This window comes from Aulostomus chinensis, chromosome 21 (assembly GCF_037954235.1).
Source record: "Aulostomus chinensis isolate RoL2024-O1b breed Wild chromosome 21, RoL_Achi_v1.0, whole genome shotgun sequence".
Classification (NCBI taxonomy): Eukaryota; Metazoa; Chordata; class Actinopteri; order Syngnathiformes; family Aulostomidae; genus Aulostomus; species Aulostomus chinensis.
In genome coordinates, this window is record NC_141340.1 from 23,339,201 (window position 1) to 23,353,047 (window position 13,847).

Here is a 13,847-nt window from a genome sequence, read left to right on the forward strand (position 1 = left end):
GCTGGTAGGGTCATAGGTTGGTGGGATCATAGGTAGTTGGGTCATCAGTGGGTAGGGAGGGCTGGGGAGGGTCATAGTTGGGTAGGTCATTAGTGCGTGGGGGGCTGAGGGATGGTCTTAGTATGGTGTAATGAAGGGTCACCATTGCCTGAAGGGATTACTGAACCAGGCCAGGATTAATTTCTTGTTTTGCTCACATGTAACCCAACAAAGGAACTCGTTAATCTCATGTACTGATGGTTCTAGCATAATGTTGTTGTTATTTGCTTTTACTCAGATTTTTAAGGTCAATAATATATATTTTGGATGTCGATTAAAAAAAAAGAAAAGTGTATGTGTGTTTGTGTGTGTGTCCTCATACTTACTCCCCATCTTAAAGTCTGGTTGAATGAGTGAGCCTGAGTAGATTCAGACTTCCATCAATAACAGGGAGTGAACAGTTGTATGTCTCTTTAATAGACTGGTAGCCTGTCAAAGGTGACACCGCCTCAGTGAGAGTTCGGACAGCCCCCCCCCCCCCCCCACAACCCTCAACTGAATAACCAGTACAGATAATGGATAAAAAAAATGAATTCCCTCATCTCATCAACATTAACTATTCAAATGCTAATGCCTACAGTTTTTTTTATTTGTCAGACAATGATGATCTGGTTCTTTAAGCATTTTCCAAATAAAAAGAGAATCCAACTTAAGTTATAGCCATGTTGAAAAATCGCTTTGACAAAAGTAGCCATGTAGATCTCGAGTAGACGTGAGTGTTGAACATGAGGCCAGTTTCCAGTTCCCGTGTGCTGCCTGCCTCTTCATGTGATCGCATGGTATATTCATGCACTTCCTGGGTGGAATGAGTGCCCTGAGTAAACCCACACAAACCCTAACCAATGCACACATACACAATCACATGTATGCACAGACACACACACACACACACACACAAACACACACAAACACACACACGTGTGCATAAACAGACACTGCCTGTTCACACAATGGAGAGTGACATAATTATTTGAGTGAGGGGGCTGATGGAGGCCCCTCATGTACAGGATGAGGCCTCTAGCTAGCCGCTAATGAGCACCGGACCAATACCACCACCACCACCACCACCACCACCACCACCCCCACCCTCGCGCAGTACGTTCAGGGTCTGTGGAATGAAGCACAGTGAGCCAACCCCTCACTAGAAGGATGAGGACCAGAAGCTTTATGCTCTCAAGAATCTATTGTGAAAAATGTGTTGCCATGGCATCGGTGACATGTGGTCAGAACTGGACCAATCTGACTCAAGCTGTAATAAACTGGCATCAGGCTTTAACAAATAACTGAGCATCAAAAGTAGGGCTGTACAATTTATCAAAATTAAATTAATTTTTTTCAATTTAACTGACTGCAATTCTTAAATGGGCGGAAGGTTTGATGTTTCTTAGAGGTTTTTTGTGTTTCAAAATACTATTCTAAATGAAATACTGTGCTCCTGCCTTTCCATCATTGTATACACACTTAGGAAAGAATTTTTCTTCGAGAGAGGGCCCAAACAGATGCACACAATTTTCATTTTGATGCATTGTTTCCATGACAAAAAGTTTGACGTAGGAAAAAGCCTTCCCTCTAACTTCACAAATTATGTTGCAGCTGGTTAGACAACAACCAGACCTCGCACCTTACATTCTAGCTTCCAGTTTGATTATTTATATACCTCTCCCTGACATGCTAACTTCCTGTTGGCCTACAGGCCAACAACCAAACCTCATTACTTTTCATGCTAACTTCCTGTTGGTCTACAACCAAACCTCATCCCTTACATCCTAACATCCTGCTGGACTACAAAAATACCTCATCCCTATCATGCTAACTTCCCGTTGGCCTACAACCAAACCTCATCCCTGCCATGCCAACTTCTTGTTGGCCTTCAACCAACTTGACAGGCCAGCTGCCCATCAGAGAACTTTGTTGGACACAGACACCAAACACCCGATCACAGTTTGTGACACCTTGCTACTTGTTAGATACCTGGCCTCAAAATCGCTTCGTCAGTAATAGATAATCGTTTCATCTGAGTATCTGGCCCATCCCTAACATGCTATCACACACACACACACGCACGCACGCACGCACGCACGCACGCACGCACACACACACACACACACACACACACACACAGGGGTATTCAGATAACCCCCCACAGCTGGACCACATGTTCCTCCTGCAGAGACCTCAGGGCTCATGTTGACACATTCCTCTTTGTATGTATGTGTGTGTGTGTGTGTGTGTGTGTGTGTGTGTGTGTGTGTGTGTGTGTGTGTGTGTTGTGGGGAGGGGGGCTAGTGGGTAAGGGAATTTTGTGGATATTTGAAACAACATTGAGAAAACTGTCACACAGGGAGAAAGACAACATGTAAATTGACTATTTGCATTCAGATGTTGCAAGAAAATCCCATTAGCAGGTCGAATGGAGTTCGCAGCCTCAAGCCTCACCAGGGTGGAGGAGTGTTTACATTGCCAGCTCACACTTTCCAAGAGTGAGCTCTAACTTCTTTTCACATGGATTAAAATGAACAACTTCAACTTCACAGTTCACAATTTGTAATTTTTAAATAAATTCATAATCCAAATGTGACCTGTTTGTTGCGATCTACGTTCTGGTGCAGTCATGGATATATATATATATATATATATATATATATATATATATATATATATATATATATATATATATATATATATATATATATATATATAAAATATATATAGTATTTGTTCGTGATTGACATCCTTACTGCCTCCTCATGGTTTCCATTAGCTTGTGTGTAGCTTCTCTGGATGTCACCTATAAGCCCTTCTGATAGGGTGACCCCTTCAGTTCTAATCATCCTGCTACATTTACCCCTGCTATGTGCCCCTGGTGAGGAGCCAGCCTGTGACCATTAGGACTGTTCAGAAGTGGTCTGAAGAGACTTTCCAGATACTGCAGGGCTGTTTTGAAGTCACTGAGTGGGATGTACTCTGTGCGAGACCTGGAGACAACATCAACGGACACACAGGTGTATCACCGGTTACACTAATTTCTGCGTGGACTCCAATGTCCTAAGAAGGGCCATAAGTTGTTACCCAAACAACAAACCCTGGGTAACAAAGGACTTCCAAGCCATCCTGAATGATAAGAAGAGGGCATTCAGTGATGGCAATAGGGAGGCGCTGAGGACCATTCAGGGAGACCTGAAGTTAAAAATCAGGGAGGCCAAGGAGAACTACAAGAGGAAGCTGGAGTACATTTTCAGACAAATAATATGCAGGAAGTCTGGAGCGGCATGAACACCATCACCGACTACAGACCTCAGGGCAGCAGGGACGTTGAGGGTAGCATGGACAGGGCCAACGAGCTGAATCTGTTCTTCAAAAGATTCAACACAGTGGTACCGGTTCAACCCCCATCAGTCCCTGCTGGTGTCTGTCCCCGACCAGTGCCTTTGGATCTCCTGACATCCCCCCCATCCCCACTCATCGCCCTGTGAGGGTCTCACACCTCCACCTCACACCTTTGCCAATCCACCCACCCCCCACTTCACACTTCAGCCTATAGACCCCACCTGTCCCCTCTGCCCACAAGGACCACCATTGTCCCTGACTGTTGACCAGGTCAGGAGTCAGTTGAGAGCCCTCCACTCCCTGACGGTGTCAGGCCTGGGGTGATCAAAGCCTGCGCCCCCCAGCTGTGTGGAGTTTTACATCGACTCTTCATTCTGAGTCTCAGCCTCCAGAGGGTCCCTGTGATGTGGAAGACATCATGCCTGGTTCCGGTCCTAAAGACACCTCATCCCAGGACTAATAAGGACTACAGACCAGTGGCTCTGACGTCCAACATCATGAAGACCCTGGAGTGCCTGATCTGGATCAGCTCCCGCCCATGGTCACCGCGTCCCTGGACCCCCCCCCTCCAGTTTGCCTACCAGCCCCACCTGGGAGAAGATGATGCCATCATCTACCTGCTGAACCAAGTCTACACTCAACTGGACCAGCTAGCCAGCTCTGTGAGGATCATGTTTTTTGATTCCTCCAATGCCTTTGACACCATCAGGCCAGCTCTGCTGGGTTGGAAGCTGATGGAGATGCAGGTTGAAGCCCCTCTTGTGTCCTGGATATTGACTACCTGACTAGCAGACCACAGTATGTGCACCTACAGAGCTGTGTGTCAGACAGTGGTCAGTGTGTGGGTCCAGTGGTCAGTAACACTGGGGCACCTCAGGGAACAGTTCTCTCTCCCTTCCTCTTCACCCTTTACACCACGGACCTTAGCAGTTAATCAGAGTCCTGCCACCTTCAGAAGTTCTCTGCTGACTCGGCCATAGTTGGATGTATCAGCAGGGGTGAGGAGAGTACAGGGCTGTGGTGGAGGACTTTGACTCATGGTGTGAGCTGAACCACCTGCAGCTCAATGTGGCTGGTGGTGGACCTGAGGAGGACCAAGTCTCCTGTGACCCCTGTTTCCATCCAGGGGGTCAACGTTGACACTTTGGAGGACGATAAATATCTTGGAGTCCACATAGTCAATAAACTGGACTGGGCTCGAAACACTGAAGCCCTTTATAAGAAAGGACAGCGGTGCCTCTACTTCCTGAGGAGGCTCAACATCTGCAGGACGATGCTGAGGATGTTCTACGAGTCTGTGGTTTCTAGTGCGGTTCTGTTTGCTGTGGTGTGCTGGGCAGCAGACTGAGGACTGCAGATGCAAACAGACCCAATAGACTCATCCTCAAAGCTGGTGATGTGGTGGGGGTGAAACTGGACTCCTTAGAGACAGTGATGGAGAGAAGGATGCTTCTTTAACTGCGGAGCATCTTGGACAACATCACCCACCCCCTCCATCAGCTCCTGGTCCAACACAGGAGTACACGGATCGACAGACTCAGACCCCCCACCTCAAAAACTGAGCGCCACAGAAGGTCCTTTCTCCCAGTGGCAATAAAACTATACAATACAACCACACAACTATACAATACATGATTGCACTGTCAACCATCCATACTCACTGCACTGTCTTCATTAATGTAAATGACCCAGTTATTGTACTTATGTATTTTTCCACACAGCTCTTTTGTACTCTGTGTATAGTCTTTTCTGTTACAATGTGCATAGCCTTGTTCTCTTTCATTCCATGAGTTACATTGTCTCCCTCTCCTGGCCTAGGAATTTAATGTTTCTGTGTTTCTTCTGTCCCAGGTGTCGAGGTGCGTAATAACTGCTGGGGTATTTAAAGGACAGAGTTCCTGCGCACGCTCTCTTCTCTTCTTCCTCATGACACACATGGGCCTTCTGACCACTCCCTCTCCAGACGCTCCTGGAAAACACACTCATCGGGCTGGCTGGCAGAGCTGTTTGTCCATTTTTTTCAGGCTTTGGTTTGTGCTTAAGGGTTTCGTTGTGTTGTGTTTTGAGTTAGGGGGTAGAAGGTCAGTGCCCCGTCTGACGGCCCATTGCAGGTTGGCTGAGGTGGCCGTCCTTTCCTTTTTCCTCTTTGTGGTTCCTTTGTTCTCCAGTCCAGCCCGCACCTGACTTCATGTGTCTCCTCAAGTTTGAATAAACTCCTTGCATTTATAACACGCCATCCTTGTCCTTATGTTAGTCCTCCTGGGGTGTTTTGTGAGCATTTGATAGGGTGGTAACACCCTTTTTATTGTTGTTGAGTGGAGCACTATTACGAACAGAATTTCTGTTACAGATGAATGAAGTATTCTGATTCTGATTCTGATGATTTGTCCGATCCAAATGACATCCCTCTATCGTTCCTGACGATCTTGGAGGTGTGGCTCAGTGAGTCAATTTCTCTCTCATTCCTGGAACTAACCACTCTTTGCAATGATCTGACTGAAAGGGTTCAGGCCTATGTGGAGCAGTACTGGTGACAGTGCATCTCCTTGGTTTATGCCGCACTTGATGTTTACTTAGACCTTTGGCTTTTAGTTGGCCTCTAGGGTTGTCTTCCATATCTCCATCAAGTTTCTAACGAAGGCTCTCAGTTTACTGTTGATGTTGTACGGTTCCAGATGTTCTAGTATCCACGTGTGTGGCACTGAGTCGTAGGTTTTCTTGTTATGTATCCAGGTGGTGCACAGGCTTGTCTGTCTGCTCTTACAGTCTCAGGCGACTGCTCTGTCGCAGTAGCTGGTGTTTGACTCCTTGGATGTGTGGCAATTACTTTCTGAGCACCTTTCATGTCTTGACTCACGCGTTTACTTATCTTAGCCGCTATGATACCTGACAGGAGCTTCCATGTTGAGAGAGACAGGTTATTGGTCGGTATTTGGATGGGACAGGTCCCTTCTGGGGATCCTTCATGATCAGGACTGTCCTGTCCTGGGTTAAGCACTCTGGGTGCATCCCATCCCTTAGAAGCTGGTTCATCTGTGCTGCAAGGCATTCATGGAGTGAGGTTAGCTTCTTCAGCCAGTACATGTGGATCATATCAGGGCCCGGTGCTGTCCAGCTCTTCTTCTTTGAGGCTCTTGGATGTCTGCCATTAACATTGTCACTGGATCTTGGTCTGGGAGGTTTCTGTGGTCAGTTCTCTATTCCACTAGTCACTGTGCATCATTGTTGTGTGATGCTTCTCTTTCCCATACGCCCTTCCAGTACTTTTCCATCTCAGCTCTTGGTGGGCCTGCTTGGTTCTTATTCCCTGCCACTGAGAGAACACTTCGGCTGGGTCGGTGGAGAACATCTTGTTTATTCTTCTGGCCTCTACCTCCTTGGTGTGTCTCTTCAGTCGGGTGGCCAGAGCTGTAAGCTTTTGTTTGGCAGTTTCAAGTGCCTCTGGTATGGATAGCTTGGTGTATTTCCAGGGCGCACCTTTATTCACCATGTTTCCTCGCTGCAGCTCTGCTAACTGGTTAACTTCCCTCCTTGTTGCCTTTATTTTAGCCTCTATCCTTCTCTTCCATGGAGGGTATCGCTTCTTATGCTCCATTTCCATGTCTACCTTGCACCCAGGCATCTCCAGTATTACTGTTGCTGTATTGTACATCAGCTTGTTTGTATCTGCGATGGTTGCTGTGGGTGTTGTATTCAGCACAGTATTCGCATCCACTAGTAGATCTTCTGTCACGATCCCTGTCTCGTGCTTCCTGTTTTATTTTGTAGTCATGTCCTGTCTTCCTGTCCTCCCTCCTGTGATTACCTCATGTGTCTCACCTGGGTGATTGCACCACCTGTGTCTTGTTTCCCCTCTTGTATTTACCTGTGTGTTTCCTCAGTTACGTGTTGGGTCATTGTCGTCGTAGGTGTTGTTGCTGTTGCTGTTGCTGTCGCTGTCGCTGTCATTGTCATTGTCATTGATTGTCGCTGTCGTCGTCCCCTGGTGTCCCCTCATTGTCACGTCAAGCCTCCTGCCTCACGCCAAGCCTCCAGCCTCACGCCACGTCTCCAGCCTCACGCCACGTCTCCAGCCTCACACCACGTCTCCAGCCTTCGCCCTCACGCCATGTCTACAGTCTTCAAGTTCCCCCGTCTCCCGTTCCCCCCTCTCAATAAACCTCTTTTGTGCACCGCCCTCACTGTCTGCAATTGGGTCTCCATCATCCTCAACCCTCAAAACCCTGACATCTTCTGAGGATCCTTGACAACTCAGCTTTGGAATTCGTCGGAGGTTCCAAGATTCTTGTTGTCTCATAATCTTCCTTCTTAGGTCAGCAGCTTTTCTATTGAGGCTTTTTGTATATTTTGAGGCTTGGTACCCAATCTCAATGAGTGGTGGTGACGATGACACCCCCTCCCCCCGACCTGTCGTCCTTGCCGTAGCATCGTTGTTGTACGTCCTTAATCTCTAGCTGTGACAGTAGTTTCTGGTAATGGATGTTGGAACACTGAGCTAACAGCTGTTTCATTCACTGCATGTATCCTCTGTCTCTGGGATTGCTCATATAGTAGCATCCCAACAATTCTGTATTTTCCGCCCTCATCCAAGTGTGTCTTGTTCCAGTACCCCATTTCTCATCAGATTTCCCTGGTCCCCTAGCAACTGACGATGACCTTGTTGACCTGGAGGACATCCGAGCCGGTATGACTCTATTATTTTTATCACTCATGCTCTGAGGTGGGCCAGTGTAGCATTAGGGGTCTTGCCTAAGGACCCTTAGCCAGGATTTATACCACTGACCTCCACTTCATATGTGTGTGTGTGTATATATATATATATATATATATATATATATATATATATATATATATATATATGTGTGTGTATACACACACACACACACACACAGAAGCAGGTTGGGCCAGTACACCGCTGAGACAGTTCACCACATAGTAGCAGCAGCTGCGGCTGCATAATGGACAGGAACACTTGCTTTGAGTCTAGGCTGGAGGTCCCAAGGGCAGGATGGATCCTCCTGAGGTGGAAGAGAAGTACTCAGCTAAGATCCTGGGGGACTTCCAGGTCCAGACTGACTACCTGGTGCTGGCTAACCAAGCAGACCTGGTGCTGATGGACCACCGACAGAAGAAGGTGGTGGTGGTGATAGATGGAGCATCCAAAGGACAGCAGCACCAGAGGACAGAGCACCAGGAGCTGGATAGATACCAGGAGCTGGAAGAGGAGCTTGAGGAAATGGGGGGGGGATATAATATACACGTGTTATATTTTGAGTTACAATATTGGATGACATTCGCTTTTTTGTGTCTGCTGGTAAGAGAAAGCTAATGTTCGTCCCTGTGTGGCTGTCACAGCCCCGTTGTGCCAAGAAATGGTATTGCAGCAGTGTCAGATTCATCCTTTGTGGCCCCCTTCAAGGTCAACAGTGTGATTTAAATCAGCTGTTCAGACCTCATGGAGAAGGTTCAGCAATGCCTCAGAGTGGCCAGCTGGGTAGATGGTCAGCACGAGTGACCATTGTAGCCAGGAAACAAGCCAAAGCTTTGTTATGAATGGAAGTGTTTGCTTGTTTACCAGCATTTTTCTGCTCAATAAACAAGAAACTGCATGTTTGGTGATATAAAAACATCAATGAAGATCCTGTCTTCAGTATTTGCACTTCTATTACTCATTAGCAGTACTGCTGTGTTTCACAGCTGGACTGATGTTCTCAAAATGTTGGGATGTAGCAGGAGGCTATGTGTGTTTCTCTCTCTCTCACACACACACACACAGACACACACGTGCATGCACACACGCATTTCAGAGAATCCTGTATGCTAACACTCTGCTTCCTGCATTCCTTCGATCAGCAGCACTCTCTGGGGGGAGAATTTAATGGATGGAGGTCAAAGGTAACTTCCTGTGCATTGATTAATTGAGATTTGCCAGAAAGAACATTAAAGGATCATCAGAGCATTTGGAAGGTAAAGAACTATTCCCATCAGCAATGTTTTCACCAAAGGTATATCCTCGTCCAGAGGCTTTTCACTTGTGTACATTTTGACATCAAGTCTTTCCAACATGCAGACTCAATGGTTATAGGCTGTTGGGAGTTTTTGTGCCACTCATCATTCTTTCAGTCCTCAACACTGATCAGAGCATCTCCATTAGCTGCATTTAACTATCAGAATCAAAATCTATCCATCCATCCATTTTCTATACCCCATATAAGGGTTAAGGGTTGCGGGGGTGGGGTGGGAGGGGTGAGGGGGACTGGAAACTGTTCAAGTTGACATTGGACATGAGGCGGGGCTCACCCCGGATGGGTTGCCAGTCCCTCGCAGGCGGATCAAAATCAGGTTGTTTTTTTTAATGAAATTCAGTCGTTTCTTCCAACAATCGAATGTAACAAAGTATCAAGTAACGTGAGGCTCTGACTCAACTTCCACACATCACTTGATTTTATTATGTTTCATGTTTCTCTGAAGGATTATTTAGTATTTAGAGTAGGGCTCTCACTATAAGGCATTAATTATATTAATTAATTACATCGCAAATTAACACATACAAATTAACGCAAGATTAATTATAACACACTATAGCACATGCTTTAATGTGTTCTGCATTTTATTTCCCTGAGTGGGATAATTTAAGGTTTGAGAATGAATGGATGTTTTCGTCTTGACTCACAATTACCAGCTGATTAGAAGAAAAAACTGACAGGAAATAAATGTACTTTATAAAGAAGCACAAAGCTGTTCATCAAATTTCCTGTAGGATGGATAAAAAATACAAAATGGCCCAAGCCATTGGCCAAGCGTCGCTTGTCAAAGCGCCTGTTTGAGAATCAGCCTTCAGACGCTCTGACTTAGGTTTTATTCAATCACCGATAAAAATGTAAATTTCACATCTTCTCTTCTTTGTGTAATCATTTGATTTGTCATGCACTACAATTTTGTAATGTCCTTGGATTTGAAATCTTTATTTGGGGACTGTAAGTAGATATGAGATTGAAATACATTTAATTGGAATAATTATTTACAAATCCTGTAATTAATTTTATTGATATTTTAATCGCCTGACAGCACTAATTAAGTCTATCGTTGTCACGATCCCTGTCTCCGTGTTTCCTGTTTTATTTTGTAGTCATGTCCTGTCTTCCTGTCCTCCCTCCTGTGATTACCTCATGTGTCTCACCTGGGTGATTGCACCACCTGTGTCTTGTTTTCCCTCTTGTATTTAACCTGTGTGTTTCCTCAGTTACGTGTTGGGTCATTGTCGTCATTTGCTGTTGTCATCGTTGTAGTTATAGTTTTGTCACGTCAAGCCTCCTGCCTCACGTCAAGCCTTTTGCCTCACACCAAGCCTCCTGCCTCACGCCACGTCTCCAGCCTCACGCCAAGCCTCCTGCCTCACGCCACGTCTCCTGCCTCACGCCACGTCTCAAGCCTTCGCCCTCACGCCACGTCTCCAGTTGTCAAGGTCTCCCATTCCCCCCTCTCAATAAACCTCTTTTGTGCACCGCCCTCACTGTCTGCAATTGGGTCTCCATCATCCTCAACCTTCAATTTCTGACAATCGTAATGTTTTGGTCATGTGTGCATATGAGAAAGAGAGAGAACAGTGGCCTGTACTGGGAAACAGGATTAAAGGGTCAGCCAGGAAACTTCAGGCTCAGTTTGGGAATTTCTTTACTATTAAGGTGGTTGAGTTTTCAGTGGAATACATCACCATGGTAACATGCTGCAGGGCTAATCTGCTTCACAACAGGAGGAAATGATTGACATTTACCAGTTAGAGGAACGCAGGTGCAGAGCAGTTAGATGATCCCAGTCAGACTCACAACTGGAACCTTTAGGAATCAAACCAGCTGCAGCTGCTACAATGACACCAATGCTAATATTGAATATACGTACATCTAAATCACAGTGGAGCAGTGGTCCTCACCGTGGCCCCTCAGCAAGAAGGTTGTGGGTGGAGCCCTGGCTGCAGCACGAGGTCTTTCTGGGTGAGTCTCCATATTCTCCCTGTTCCTGCTGGGTTCTCTCTGGTACTCCAGCTTCCTCCACAGTCCAAAGACATCAAGAGGGGACCAGGTTAATCCAGACTCTAAATTGACAGTAGGCGTGGCTGGTAGAGCCAATGGTTGTCTGTCTCTATGTGTTGGCCCTGCCATGGACTGGTGACCTGTCCAGGGGGAAGGCTGCTGGGATAGGCTCCACCCCCACCACCCTGAACAGGAGAAGCGGGAGAACATGGAGGGATGGATGGATGATGGATGATGGATGGATGGATGGGTGGAGGGATGGATGGATGGATGGATGGATGGATGGATGGATGGGTGGATGGGTGGATGGATGGGTCCATCTACATCACCTGTTCGTCAAATGTCAGTCAAAGGTGGTTATGGTCGGATCGTCTCATGCTGATGAGCTGTGATATTACAAGCTGCCAATATCAGTAACTCATTGCTGCGGCTGCAGCTGCGGCTCTACTGATTTAAATTCCTCACATCTGTGAAGGGTTGTTGTTTGTTCCTCTTGGGTGAAATATGCAGCTCTTTACCACTCCATGTTGGTGATTGGTCATCTAATGGGGGCTCCACCCCTTTCACATGAAAACACAAACAGGAAACACTGGCTTGATGTTGTGAGGTGATAAGCAGCGTCATGGTAGCGCTGATCCCTGACTGGTTGTTTTGCTTTAAAAGGGAAAGAGGTCAGATAAGAGGATCCTGGTTGATAGAACCCACTAAATCAGAAGGTTATTGTCAGACATGATCCTCTTTAGCATTCAGGTCTAGATCTCGGGTAAATAAGATTGATGGTATCATCCTGAAGGAAATATCCTCAAATAAACCTCATTAGATTACCATGACTTTTGTGATTATCCTGGCATTAGATTGATTTGATTATCCAGATGTTACATTGAGGGGATTATCCTGATGTTAGATTGAGGGAATTGTCCTGATATTAGATTGAGGGGATTATCCAGATGTTAGGTTGAGGGGATTATCCAGATGTTAGATTAATGGAATTATCCTGATGTTAGATTGAGGTAATTATCCTGATATTAGATTGAGGGGATTATCCTGATGTTGATTGAGGGAATTGTCCTGATGTTAGATTGAGGGGATTATCCAGATGTTAGATTAATGGAATTATCCTGATGTTAGATTGAGGGAATTGTCCTGATGTTAGATTGAGGGGATTATCCAGATGTTACATTAATGGAATTATCCTGATATTAGATTGAGGGGATTATCCAGATGTTACATTGAGGGGATTATCCTGATGTTAGATTGAGGGGATTATCCTGATGTAAGATTGATGGAATTATCCTGATGTTAGATTGAGGGGATTTTCCTGGCATTACATTGATTGGATTATCCTGATGTTAGATTGATGGAATTATCCTGATGTTAGATTGAGGGGATTATCTTGATGTTAGATTGAGGATATTGTCCTGATGTTAGATTGAGGGGATTATCCAGATGCTACATTAATTGACTTATCCTGATATTAGATTGAGGGGATTATCCAGATGTTACATTGAAGGGATTATCCTGATGTTAGATTGAGGGGATTATCCTGATGTAAGATAGATGGAATTATCCTGATGTTAGATTGAGGGGATTTTCCTGGCATTAGATTGATTGGATTATCCTGATGATATATTGATGGAATTATCCTGATGTTAGATTGAGGGGATTATCTTGGTGTTAGATTGAGGGGACTATCCTGATGTTAGATTGAGGGGATTATCCAGATGTTAGATTAATGGAATTATCCTGATGTTAGATTGAGGGGATTATCCTGATGTTAGATTGATGGGATTGTCCTGATGTTAGATTGAGGGGATTATCCAGATGTTAGATTAATGGAATTATCCTGATGTTAGATTGAGGGAATTGTCCTGATTTTAGATTGAGAGGATTATCCAGATGTTACATTAATGGAATTATCCTGATATTAGATTGAGGGGATTATCCTGATGTTAGATCGAGGGAATTGTCCTGATGTTAGATTGAGGGGATTATCCAGATGTTAGATTAATGGAATTATCCTGATATTAGATTGAGGGAATTATCCTGATATTAGATTGAGGGGATTATCCTGATTTTAGATTGAGGGAATTGTCCTGATGTTAGATTGAGGGGATTATCCAGATGTTAGATTAATGGAATTATCCTGATGTTAGTTTGAGGGAATTGTCCTGATGTCAGACTGAGGGGATTATCCAGATGTTACATTAATGGAATTATCCTGATATTAGATTGAGGGGATTATCCTGATGTTAGATTGAGGGAATTGTCCTGATGTTAGATTGAGGGGATTATCCAGATGTTAGATTAATGGAATTATCCTGATGTTAGATTGAGGGAATTGTCCTGATGTTAGATTGAGGGGATTATCCAGATGGTACATTAATGGAATTATCCTGATATTAGATTGAGGGGATTGTCCTGATGTTAGATTGAGGGGATTATCCAGATGTT

General features: G+C 45.1%; 1 protein-coding gene and 1 pseudogene across 2 annotated transcripts in view; both read right to left on the reverse strand.

The window, feature by feature from the left end:
* Positions 1–13,847, reverse strand: part of reck (reversion-inducing-cysteine-rich protein with kazal motifs) — a 115,435-nt gene that overhangs the window by 82,695 nt on the left and 18,893 nt on the right. The gene's annotated exons all lie outside the window — the stretch shown is intronic.
* On the reverse strand, positions 6,244–7,476 carry LOC147242062 (uncharacterized; annotated as a pseudogene).